Source organism: Heterodontus francisci, unplaced genomic scaffold (genome assembly GCF_036365525.1).
Source record: "Heterodontus francisci isolate sHetFra1 unplaced genomic scaffold, sHetFra1.hap1 HAP1_SCAFFOLD_58, whole genome shotgun sequence".
NCBI classification, from domain to species: Eukaryota; Metazoa; Chordata; class Chondrichthyes; order Heterodontiformes; family Heterodontidae; genus Heterodontus; species Heterodontus francisci.
Window position 1 is genome coordinate 7,140,331 of NW_027142006.1, and position 13,505 is coordinate 7,153,835.

At 45.4% G+C, this 13,505-nt stretch overlaps 1 non-coding gene across 1 annotated transcript; it reads left to right on the forward strand.

The window, feature by feature from the left end:
* The first annotated feature begins 5,862 nt into the window (after nucleotides 1-5,862).
* trnat-cgu (transfer RNA threonine (anticodon CGU)) lies at nucleotides 5,863-5,934 on the forward strand. The gene has a single exon. It is a non-coding gene; the product is annotated as a tRNA-Thr (tRNA).
* Nucleotides 5,935-13,505: the final 7,571 nt, after the last annotated feature.

Below are 13,505 nucleotides of genomic sequence, written 5' to 3' on the forward strand. Positions count from 1 at the left end.
GAGGGATCCACTTTGGACGAGTCTAGTTTCTTGCAGCACAGCAATGTCCACATTGAGCCTTGTGAGTTCTTTGTCCATCAAAGCTGTCTTGTGTGTGTCATCAACCTGCAGAAGGGTGTCAGTAAGGCCAGGACACATGGTCCTCACATTCCAGCTTGTGATGCGAAGGACTGGTGTCTTCTTTGTTGAGCTTGTTTTTCTTGGTGCATTGATTATCGATCCGCCTGTTGAGAGATGACTCTCTAAACTCCAAGCACCCATTGAAGCAAGCAGGTTGTGGCAGGACAGCACCTAACTGATTGGGGGCTACCCAGCTTTGAGTGGGTGGTAGCTATCCAATGAGATGCGATGATCTCTTCAACTGTCAGAAGTAACCCCTGGTGCTCATACTCTGCACCAATTGAGTGAGAGCTTATAATCGGTAACCGTTTCTTCCCGTGTTGTGCTAATGTTTAAGCACAAATAGTGTCCTCTTCACGGCACATTAGCACTGAACACAAAATGGCTCCTTTGGTCATGTGTTAATTATAAAATGGCTTTCTTGACCTTGTTAGTTATTACAATGGATACATTATAAAAATGGTCAAGTTAAACTAAGATCGAACTACCCAAGCTTACCTGCATCCTCCAGTCCTCTGGCAACATTCCCATATTCAAGGAGGATTGAAAGATTGTGGTTCGTGTCTCTGATATTTCCACCCTTACTTCCCTCAGCAACCCAGGATGCAACCCATTCAAACTGGGTGACTTTTCTACTGTGAGAGCTGCCAACCTTGTAATTGTCTCCTCTTTATCTATTTTCATCCTGTCCAATTTCTTCACTTCCTCCTCCTTTACTGTGACATTTGCAGCATCCGCTTATTTTGTGATACTTAATTAGTGCCTCAGCCACACCCTCTGCCTCCACAGGATCTCCTAATTGACCCACCCTTTCATTGACTGTCCATATGTTGGTAAAAGACTTCAGTGTTCCCAGTTATGTGACCCACTAATCTTTTCTCATACATTCTCTTGCTGATCTCATTTCCTTTTTCAGCTCTCCTCTGTACTTTCTGTATTCTGCTTGTTTCTCTACTGCATATAAATCCTCACATGATTTCGATATGAATGATTTTTGAACTATTTTGTTGACGGATTGAGTTTTGTCAATTTCTCCCTAGCTCCCCTCATGGTCAGGCAGAAAGTTTAACTGCTGTGTTTTTAAACAGCAACAGCTTTATTTGAAAAGCCATTGGGACAGGATTCCGGGTTTTAATCCAGTCACAAATCTGGTTCTGATGTCTTGTGGCTCCAGCTGTCACATGACCTGTCAGAGGATGACCTCATAATTGGCCCAGTCATGGAGCTGTGGGTTGATGTTTAAATTGTTGCAAAATAATTTTCCAGAAGGACAATCAAAATGAATCGATATATAAAAGGTAGATTTTGTGAATTTGTGCTCCCAGTGGAAATTCCTGCAGAGTCTGCTGGTTTTCATATCCCCAATTCCCCACAGGAAGCTCTGTGTCGGAATCTGTATTCATTATATCAATATTTGCAGAATCATTTCATGGGAGACCCCAGTGTGAATTGGAGACAGGTGGTTCAGTTTTAACTTTCAAAGTAACACAGAAGCAAAATACTGCAGATACTGGAAATCTGAAATAAAAACAGAAAATGCTGGAAATACTCAGCTGGTCTGACAGCATCTGTGGAGAGAGAAACAGAGTTAACGTTTCAGATCTGTGACCTTTCATCAGAACTGGGCTGAAATTGTCTGAGGGCCAAGTGACCTCATTCTGTGCCTTAAACTTTCTATGAGTCTAAGATCCGATGAGATTCTGGAATCAATTTCAGGGTCGATGACATTGCACTCTGTAAGGATAGGAAGATGGAGATTATTAAGTACAGTGCAAGAATCTAGATGCTTTTACATTATTTTAATCAAAATTGATTTAAACTTTGTGTTCACGCATCCGATCTTTTGATCACAATGACACTGATAACAATGGAAAAAGCAAGACTTGCATTTCACGACCACAGGACGTTGCAAAGCCTTTTACAGCCAATGAAGGACTTTCCAAGTGTAGTCACTGTAGTCATGTAGGAAACATGGTGGCCAATGTGCGCACAGCAAGCTCCCAGAAACAACAATGTGATAAAAACGAGATAATCTGTGTTTAAGTGATGTTGATTCAGGGTTAAACAATGACCAGCACCCCAGAAATAATTCCCCTTCTATTCTCTGAAATAGTGCCATGGTACCTTTAACATCCACCTGAGAGGGCAGAGGGATCCTCAGTTTTCTGTTTCACCTGAAAAACAGCATTTCTGATAGTGCAGCACTGCCTTCGTACTGTGCTGGAGTGTCAGCCATTTTTAAAGGGCTGTTAGTCCTACTGGAAAATATTTAAAGGAAGATTAAATGAAATGAAATAAATACATTGCTTTTGCCTCTCTCCCATCCCCCCAATAACAGTTAAATTAATTATTTGCCCTTCCCTCCCAAAACCTACCTTTACCATCTGACCTTCCGCCCAAAACTGCACAAACTGTAAACTATAACCCTTCCCACCATCCCCTACACCCATGACATTAATTTGACTCCGTCCCCCCTCCCCCACACTGAGAAACTTACCTTCTCCCCCCTCCACACCAGTGTTGCACCTCATTTCCCCGGATGGGGCTATGAAGGCACGGCAGTGCCAGTCACCGGGCTGAAGATCGCAGCTGGATATCAGGAAGTGATGGGATAATAATTAATGCAGGTTTGTGGTCCCGTTGCCGAGCGGTGGGGGGTCCCCCACAACGCCTCGCCGTCGCAGGCAATATCGAGCCAGGCCCTGCCGGCGTTGAGGTCCATGGCGGGCCTCATCCGGGGCCATCTTCAGGCGGCTCCCACCCCACCCCCACCACAGATCTCGACGTTGAGGGCTCTATAGAATCCAGCCCATTATTTCTGTCAATCTTAACTCCACAAGGATTTGTCTGTTAATTGTAGAAAAATTAAAGCTCTATCACCTTTTGATAAAAGGGGGTTTCAAATCCAATTCCAAACAAATGATAGTTCTCATTGTATCTAGAACATGTTTTCTTACATACAAACATACCAATTAGGAGCAGGAGTAGACCACTCGGCCCCTCGAGTCTGCTTCACCATTGAATAAGATCATGGCTGATCTGATTGTAACCTCAACTCCACATTCCCACCTGCCCCCGATAACCTTTCACCCCCTTGTTTATCAAGAATCTATCTACATCTATCTTCAAATATTTCAGAATTTCTGTCGTCCAGCAACTCTCACTTTATTTCCTGGATTTCACCTAAAAAATGTATTTCCACACTTTGGATATCCTGTACTTCATTAATGTTTTTGCTCTCTGGGGATTTCCCTTTAATTATATTCAGTGCTGGTATTTTACTGCCACACACTGACTGAAAGTGTCCCATCTTTCTGCAGGAAAAACACTCAGCTTCTTTGGCGAGGCAGTTTTCCCACTTGTGTCTCTCTCAGCCACACCGTCTGCAATTGGTTGCAGCTACCACTAGATGCTCTTCCCGTCTTTCTTGTCTTTTACCACTAATTTTTCCTTTTGTTTTCTGAACAAATTCAATTGAGTCTGCAACTCTGGAGATCAGACTCTCCCTGTCCCCTCGAACAACGGATTGGTTAAACTTTCTAACCTCTGTTTGTCTGCTCAATTGAAACTCTTTCGTTAATGTGAGATCAGCCCTGGACTGTAGATGATCTGAAAGGGTGTTGTCTAATACCCCGAACACAATCCTGTCTCCATTCAGCTCTTCTCTTAAGTTGCCGTATTCACAAACCTCCGTGACTTTGTTCAAGTTTTTGATAAATGAATGAATACTCTCCCCTTTCTGTTTGGTACGCTTATTAAATTCAAAGTGATTCCTGACAATGCAGCGGCCAGCCGACGTCATCAGAGCGCTCCAAGCTGCGCACATGCACAAACAGTCTCCTGCGCTCTGAGATGCTGCGCATGCTCAGCCTACGTCTTCCAGGACGAAGTGGCGCATGCGCAGGAAAACTCTCTACCCCCTCTCAGCCACTCACTCCAGGCCGCTCGCTGCCCGCTCCTCGCTACCCTGCTCCCGCGCCCTCCGGCCGCTTGCTACCCCCCCACCCCCGCACTGCCCTCTCTCCGTCCAGTCACGCCCCGCTTCCCCCCCACGTCCCTCCAGACACTAGCTCTCAGCCATGCTGCTTCCCTCCTCTCGGCCTCTCGCTCCAACATTCGATCATTCTTCACCGCACCACCTGATAAAGCAAGGCGAGCCCCGAGGGGAGATGGGGCAATGTTGGAGCAAGTGGCCGAGAGGAGGGAAGCGGCAGAGCCCATGGCCTGGAGTGTGAGCGGCCAGAGAGCAGGATTGGGGTGGTGGTGGGGGAAGCGGGGAGTGAGCAGTCAGAGAGTGGGATGGGGGGAAGCAGGGAATGATCGTCCGGAGAATGGGATGGCACTGTTTAGAGGGGATTTGAGGAAAAAATGTTTCACCTCGAGGGTGGTTGGAATCTGGAACACATTGCCTGAAGGAGTGGTGGAGGCAGGAACCCTCACAACATTTAAGAAGTATCTAGATGAGCACTCAAAACGCCACAGAATACAAGGCTACGGCCACGTGCTGGAAAATGGGATTAGAATAGACAGGTACTTGATGGCCGGCACGGACACGATGGCCGAAGGGCCTGTTTCTGTGCTGTATAACTCTCTGACTCTATGAAACCTCACTGAATTACAGAGGGTGTGCAGCACTGTCAGAGGTGCTGTCCTTCTGATGAGACTTCAAACAGCGCAACGTTCTCCGAGTATCAACCAAAACATGTCCATTGTGTAGATATGTGCCATATTTGCTTATGAAGTGACAGTCACTGCTCCGAAAGTAATTCACTTTAGGTGAATTAAGATGACTTGGTACTATATAACTGGCGAATGCACAAGAGGTCGCGGGGGACTATTGGGGGTGGGACGGAGGCGGCGATGGCAACCTTTGAGGGTATTTTTGGGTCTAAGTTGTTTTCTGTGATAAATTGAGTAGCTCCATCTTTAATCCTGGCAGCTGCCTGAATGTCACAGACAGTGACGTTTCAGTGGAAGAGGCTGCATTTGCGCATGTGCTAGTACAGCGTCACCTGGTGGTTGCATTGTCAGCAAATGCAGCGTTTTAACTTTGGCTCCACGATGACATTTATTTCCTCAATTAAAATAGGTCTTGAGTGCCTTAATAACTTCTTCACACGTAGCCTACACACTCCCTCCATGGCAGACAATAGTGTACTGACCTGCTCCATGTCTGGCTTCTGCACGAGACCCGATGCAGTACGATACCTTGCAAACCTCCGGAACCATCTCGGCCACTCCTCGGCTTGGTTCAGTCCAGTGACCTTTTCAAAGGTACAGGCAAAGATTTCTCCATCATTGCTTTGGTTTACTGTGGCCCCCATATAATATTCTGATATCTGTCAAGGCTCAGTACACAATTTATAAGAATCTGACGGTTAAAATAACCTGAGTTTACTCTACACATCTTGCATTGAAGGTTTCATCGACAACTCTCCATGAGGTGCCGGACAGATTATATTACATCACTTCCTGTGATGATGCACATAGTCTATTTATATAATCAGCCCAGTAACAACCCAATGTCCACTCTTATATTATTGTACAGATGTGAGAAAAGCTGAGGATGAGAATGGAACGTCTGAATGAAGATTTCATGATGCTGATGATGTAAATGAGGCTGATCTGTTTCCCATTCCACAATCCCTCTTTATTTCTGTGCATGTTTCTCGATGCTGTTTCAACCAAACTGAAAAAGAATCACAAATCCTCCTCTGGAGCCTCAGGTGTTTGTTAACACAAGGCATGGTGGCCAAGTGGTAAGGCGTCAGTCTCGTAAACTGAATATCACGGGTTCAATCCTCGTCTGTGCCTTATGATTAGTTTCTCACTTTAAATGTGATGTTAACAGAAAAGATGTCCGTTGCATTTGTTTTGGCCATCTGGAAATCAGTGTGATGTTACACTTTATCCTGGACACTGGGAAGAACATGAGGAGTAGCCACATGGTCCCTCGAGCCTTCTCTGCCATTGATAGAGTGAAAATAACTGAGGTCCAAGCACTCAACCTTATTACTGTGCATTTGCTTGATATTTAACAGAGCTATTCTATTAATCCCACATCCCGCACTCCTGTCCTTTCCCCCATTGTCCTGTTATATTTTCCATGTCAGGTATTTATACAATTCCATTTAGAGTTAACATTAAATCTGCTTCCACTGACCTTTCAGGATTGCATTCCAGACCAGAGCAACACACTGCTGAAAAAACAATCTCCTCATCACAACTCTAATTCTTTTGTCAATTACTTTAAATGTGTTTCCTCTGGTTACTGACCCTTCTGTCACTGGCAACACTTTCTCCTTCTTCACTCTATCAAAACTCTTCAGGATTTGCATTTCCTGCTGCCTTTGCTGATAGAACAAGGCTGAGCACACATCACCAAAAGGAATATGATTGGCTCTGAATCACATTTATCTTTCCTGTCAATCTGATGTGGACCTTGTATTTTCCCGGAACCAAACAACCTGAGCAACAAGTGTGGGTTCCAGTGATTCCCACCGCTCTGAGAGAGAGAGGATGTGATAATGAGCCAGATAGAAGAAAGGAATGAGATAGAGAGTAAAATAGACCTGGTCTGTTTCTACTAACCCCCGGCCCCCTAAAATGGCATCATTTTCTCCTGCCTCTCCACATTCTAATCCATTAATTAATGCAATCCTTTCATCTGGAACATAGAACATCGAACAGTACAGCACAGTACAGGCCCATCGGCCCATGATGTTGTGCCGAACCTTTAACCTACTCCAAGATCAAACTACCTACATACCCTTCATTCTACTATCATCCATGTACCTATCCAAGAGTCACTTAAATGTCCCTAATGTATCTGCTTCCACTACCACCGCTGGCAGTGCATTCCACGCACCCACCATTCTCTGTGTAAAGAGCCTACCTCTGACATCTCCCCGAAACCTTCCTCCATCACCTTAAAATTATGCCCCCTGGTGATAGCCCTTTCTGCCCTGGGAAAAAGTCTCTGGCTATCCACTCTATCTATGCCTATCATCATCTTGTACCCCTCTATCAAGTCACCTCTCATCCTTCTTCGTTCCAATGGGAAAAGCCCCAGCACCCTCAACCTTTCTTCGTAAGACATGCCCTCCAGTCCAGACAGCATCCTGATAAATCTCCTCTGCACCCTCTCTAAAGCTTCCACATCCTTCCTATAATGAGACGACCAGAACTGAACACAATATTCCAAGTGTGGTCTAACCAGGGCTTTATAGAGCTGCAGCATAACCTCGCGGCTCTTAAACTCAATCCCCCTGTTAATGAAAGCCAACACACCATACGCCTTCTTAACAACCCTATCAAACTTGGGTGGCAACTTTGAGCGATCTATGGACATGGATCCCAAGATCCCTCTGTTCCTCCACACTACCAAGAATCCTGTCTTTTAGCCTGTATTCTGCATTCAAATTCGACCTTCCAAAATGAATCACTTCACACTTTTCCAGGTTGAACTCCATCTGTCCCTTTAATTCCTGTTTCCTAATCCATTGATGTTTCACAATGTACTGAACTGTCCCAATCCATTGATCTAACTCAGTCTATAGAATTTCCCAATCCACTGATATTTTCCAGTCCATTGACTTTCCCAATCCATTGATGGTTCCTGACCATTGACATTCCCAATCCATTTATATTGCCTGTGATTTCAAAGCAACTGTGGAATACAAATAGTATCAGTATTATCAGATACATCGAGACGAGGTGCAATAGCCAAGTGGACAGATGTCACGTTTATAAAGAATAAAGCACTGGCTCGATATTTGTCAAGTCTATCACTGGATCTGAACTCTCAACCTACTGTTTTTCTGTGGGTCTGCTGACTTGTATATGTGAAGAACCATTGGATGTTTCTCAATCCTCTGACTTTTCTCATTCTTGTGCCATATTTGTTCCTTTGGGTTCACCAGTGAAGAAAATTATTCCCTATTACATTTGGTGAAGACTTTAATAACCTCACATCCTTGTGTCTCACCATCTCAGGTCAAACTCCCAACAGAAACTTTAAACATTTAACTATTCTGCTGGAAACATTTTCAAGGGCACAGACATTCCTTCATTACGCTTCCTTCTTTGACATGTGATTGACAAATATGTGTGTAATGGAGAGAGTGAGTGTGAAAAAAAGAGAGAGAGAGAGTGCGATAGAAAGTTAGAGGACCAGCTAAAGAGAGATAGAGAGAGAGAGGCAGAGAGAGGTAAAGCGATAGACAGAGAGAGAGAGAGAGAGAAGGAGAGAGAGTCATTGAGTCCTGGAGTCACTACAGTACAGGAAGTCATTTTGCCCATCAAGCCCATGTAAATCAATCCATTCAGTCCCATTCCCCCGCTCTATCCCCATCGCCCTGTAAGTTATCTAAACCTGTCATATTTATTATAATCTTGTACATGTCTATCAAATCTCCCCTCAATCTCCTTTGCTGCAAGGAGAACAACCCCAGCTTCTCCAAACCAACCTTACAGCTAAAATCCCTCATGTCTGGAACCATTCTGGTAAATCTCCTCCACCCTCTCAAGGACACTCACATCCCTCCAAAAGTGTGTTGACTAGAACTGGATGCAATTCTCTGGTTGTGGACCGACTGGAAATTTATACAGGATCAGCATAACTTCCCTACTTTTGTACTCAGTACCTCTATTTATGAAGCCCAAGATCCCATATGCTTTGCTAACTACTTTCTCAATGTGTCCTGCCACCTTCAAAGAACTATGCATATGAATCCCCAGGTTTTTATTCCTAAAAATATGCTTTCTTCATATAAATCTGTAAAAAATGCATTATACAACAGTTCAAAACAGCACCAAGTTGACATTCCAAAAAGTGCAAAGGAAATCAGTTTTCTTCAATACAGGAGTGAGTTGCCTCACAACCCTTCCACTCCATTTTACCTGACATGGACATTTTACAGCAAACCCATATCTGGTGTATACAGCACGAGGGGCTTCCAATGGGTCCAGCTGCCCAGTTAACTATGGCGGGGGGACCTTACACAGTGGTCTTTCCCCATTGAGCCTTTGCAGTGGCTACCCCAAGCTTTAGTGCGCCCCTCAGCACGTAGTCCTGGACCTTGGAATGTGCCAGTCTGCAAAACTCGGTCGTGGACAACTCTTTGCACTGCAAGACCAGCAGGTTTCGGGGAGACCAAAGAGTGTCTATCACCAAATTGATGGTCCTCCAGCATCAAGCTGTGTGTAGATCTCCAGTACGCAAACTCCAAGTGTCACTACGTGCTGAGGTTCTATCTGTCCCCGGTGTTGCGAAGGATGGGCCTGGGCACATTGCCGCGGAATGCTCCATGCAGTTGGGCCGTGCCTTACCACCTATCCTTCGTGGAGCAGTTTCTGCGGGAAAACACCTTTGACCACCGGTCCATCAGGCAGTGGTCTGCACGGAATGTCCTCAAGGCCCTACGGGAAAAGGAAACGGTGGATCCTGTCGGATGGTTCCCCGAGCAGACCGTCAAAGTCATTTGGCGGAATGCCTCATCACCAGAACTTTCAAACAAGCACCAAGACGTAGCTTGGCTGGTGGTGAGAAGGGCCCTCCCCGTCAGATCCTTCATGCACACCCGAAGTCTCGCCCCCTCCGCACAGTGCCCCCGCGTTGGCTGTGGTGGGGAAGAGACGGTCGCCCACCTCCTCCTGGAATGTGCCTTCGCAAAGCAGGTATGGAAAGAAATGCAGTGGTTTTTGTCAAGGTTCATCCCAAGCAGCTCTGTAACACAGGAGTCTGTGCTCTACGGGCTGTTCCCAGGGACGCACACCGAGACAAACATCAACTGCTGCTGGAGGACTATCAATTCGGTGAAAGACGCCCTTTGCTCTGCCCGAAACTTGCTGGTCTTCCAGCGCAAAGAGTTGTCCACCACCGAATGTTGCAGACTGGCACATTCCAAGGTCCAGGACTACGTGCTGAGGGACGCACTAAAGCTTGGGGCAGCCGCAACAAAGGCTCAATGGGTAAAGACCACAGTGTAAGGTTCCCCCACCAAGCTGAACTGAGGGGCTGGATCCATGGGAAACCCCTCGAACTGTATCGTTAATATTCTCAATTGCTGTAAATGTAAAACTGTAATTGACATGACAATTGTGAAACGGAAGGGTTGGGAAGAAACTCATGACAGTATTGAAGGAAACTGATCTCCCTTGCAATGTTTGTATTTTTGGTGCTGTTTGGAAACTGTTTGGCAATGTAATTTTTACAGATTTTTATGAATAAAGTATATTTTGGAAATAAAAAAAAAAGTAAGGTTCCTCCCACCAAGCTGAACTGAGGGGCTGGATCCATGGGAAACTCCTCGAACTGTTTTGTTGATATTTTCTTTTGCTGTAAATGTGAAACTGTAATTGGCATAACAATAGTGAAATGGAAGGGTTGTGATGAAACTCATGAGAGTATAGAAGGAAACTGATCTCCCTTGCAATGTTTGTATTTTTTGGTGCTGTTTGAAACTGTTTGGCAATGTAATTTTTGCAGATTTTTATGAATAAAGTATATTTTGGAAAAAAAAAAAAAGTTCAAAGCAATACAGTGGTTTTTGTCATGGTTTATTCCAAGCAGCTTGGTAACACAGGAGTCTGTGCTCTATAGACTGTTCCCAGGGATGCACACTGATACAAATATCAACTGCTTGGAGGACTATCAATTCAGCGGGAGATGCCTTTTGGTTTGCCAGAAACTTGCTGCTCTTCCAGTGCAAAGAGTTTTCTGTGACGGAATGTTGCAGACTGGCACGTTTTAAGGTCCAGGACTACATGCTGAGGGGCGCACTTAAGCTTGGGGCAGCCGCAGCAAAGGCTCAATGGGGAAAGGCCACAGTGTAAGGTCCCCCCACCAAGCTGAACTGAGGGGCTGGATCCATGGGAAATCCCTCGAACTGTATCGGGAAAATTCTGTGTGCTGTAAATGTAAAATGACAATGAAATGGAAGAGTTGTGAGGCAACTCATGATTGTATAGAAGGAAACTGATCACCTTTGCACTGTTTGTATTTTTTGACTTAATGCTGTTTTAAACTGTTTGGGAATGTAATTTTTACAGATTTTTATGAATAAAGTATATTTTGGAAATAAAGAAAAAAGTTCTCCCAGGATGAGGCTAACCTATTGTCCTGTGGGTTTGCTGATGCCTGCGATGTCTTCAAATGTGGGATACTCAACTGCCGAATTTGTGATTGTTGGGGGTCAGCTTTTGCGCTCACCACTGATTATATGAATCAAAAATAGAATTTACTAGCTGTTGCTGGACAGTGTTTCAGCTCCCAATTATTTTTTGCTATAAACACTCGTGCTCGTTTCTTCGCAGCTCCAAGTATGCACTTCTCCACCTCAATGCTTGGACTTAGCTGGCAGGGGAGAGACCGTGATCAGTGGCGTTTGATAATGCAGGTGCTGTTTTTGTGTTTTTTTGGGTGTGGGAGGTGGTTTCAGCACCGTATTTAGGGCATTTCTCCCTTTGGGATTGGAGATCTACCGTGGTGGTGGTTTCCCTGTCAGTTGAGGATTTAGTACTTGTCCCAGGAAAACGTCAAGTAAAAATGGCTGCAACCAACACCAGAGATCCAGGCCAGGGGGTGCGTAACACCGTTAGGGTGGCGGTGAAAGATAGTGAAGGAGGTGCACCCATCGACTGCACCTACTTCATTAAGAATTTTGTTTTTCCAAAATATACTTTATTCATAAAAATCTGGAAAAAAACACTGCAGCCTCACAGCTCCAGCGACCTGGGTTCAGTTCTGGGTACTGCCTGTGTGGAGTTTGCATGTTCTCCCTGTGACCTCGTGGGTTTCCGCCGGGTGCTCTGGTTTCCTCCCACAGCCAAAGACTTGCAGGTTGATAGGTAAATTGGCCATTGTACATTGCCCCGAGTGTAGGTAGGTGGTCGCAGAATTGAGGGAAGGTGGGGATGTGGCAGGGAATATGGGATTAATGTAGGATTAGTGTAAATGGGTGGTTGGTGGTCAGCACAGACTCGGTGGGCCAAAGGGCCTGTTTTAGTGCTGTATCTCTCCATGACTCTATGACATTTCAAAAAGTGTGAAATAAATCAGTTTTCTTTAATAGAGGAGTCAGTTGCCTCACAACCCTTCCATTCCATTTTACCTGCCATGTACATTTTGCAGCAAAACCATATTTGGTGTATACAGCCTGAGGGGTTTCCCATGGGTCCAGTTCCTTAGTTCACTATGGCGGGAGGAACTTACACAATGGTCTTTCCCCATTGAGCCTTTGCAGCGGCTACCCCAAGCTTTAGTGTGTCCCTCAGCACGCAGTCCTGGACCTTGGAATGTGCCAGTCTGCAACAATCGGTCGTGGACAACTTTTTGCGCTGGAAGACCAGCAAGTTTCGGGCAGACCAAAGAGTGTCTTTCACCGAATTGATGGTCCTCCAGCAGCAGTTGATGTTTATCTCGCTGTGCATCCCTGGGAACAGCCCGTCGAGCACAGACTCCTGTGTTACAGAGCTGCTTTTTTTTTTAGAATTAGAATTAGAATATTACAGCGCAGTACAGGCCCTTCGGCCCTCGATGTTGCGCCGATCATCTGACCTACACTATTCCATTTACATCCATATGTCTATCCAATGACCACTTAAATGCCCTTAAAGTTGGCGAGTCTACTACTGTTGCAGGCAGGGCGTTCCACGCCCCTACTACTCTCTGCGTAAAGAAACTACCTCTGACATCTGTCCTATATCTTTCACCCCTCAACTTAAAGCTATGTCCCCTCGTGTTTGCCATCCTCATCCGAGGAAAAAGACTCTCACTATCCACCCTATCTAACCCTCTGATTATCTTGTATGTCTCTATTAAGTCACCTCTCCTCCTCCTTCTCTCTAACGAAAACAACCCCAAGTCCCTCAGCCTTTCCTCGTAAGACCTTCCTTCCATACCAGGCAACATCCTAGTAAATCTCCTCTGCACCCTTTCCAAAGCTTCGACATCCTTCCTATAATGCGGTGACCAGAACTGCACGCAATACTCCAGGTGCGGCCTCACCAGAGTTTTGTACAGCTGCATCATGACCCCGTGGCTCCGAAACTCGATCCCCCTACTAATAAAGGCTAACACACCATATGCCTTCTTAACAGCCCTATTAACCTGGGTAGCAACTTTCAGGGATTTATGTACCTGGATACCAAGATCTCTCTGCTCATCTACACTACCAAGAATCTTCCCATTAGCCCAGTACTCTGCATTGCTGTTACTCCTTCCAAAGTGAATCACCTCACACTTCTCCGCATTAAACTCCATTTGCCATCTCTCAGCCCAGCTCTGCAGCCTATCTATGTCCCTCTGTACCCTACAACACCCTTCGACACTATCCACAACTCCACCGACCTTCGTGTCATCCGCAAATTTACTAACCCTTGGG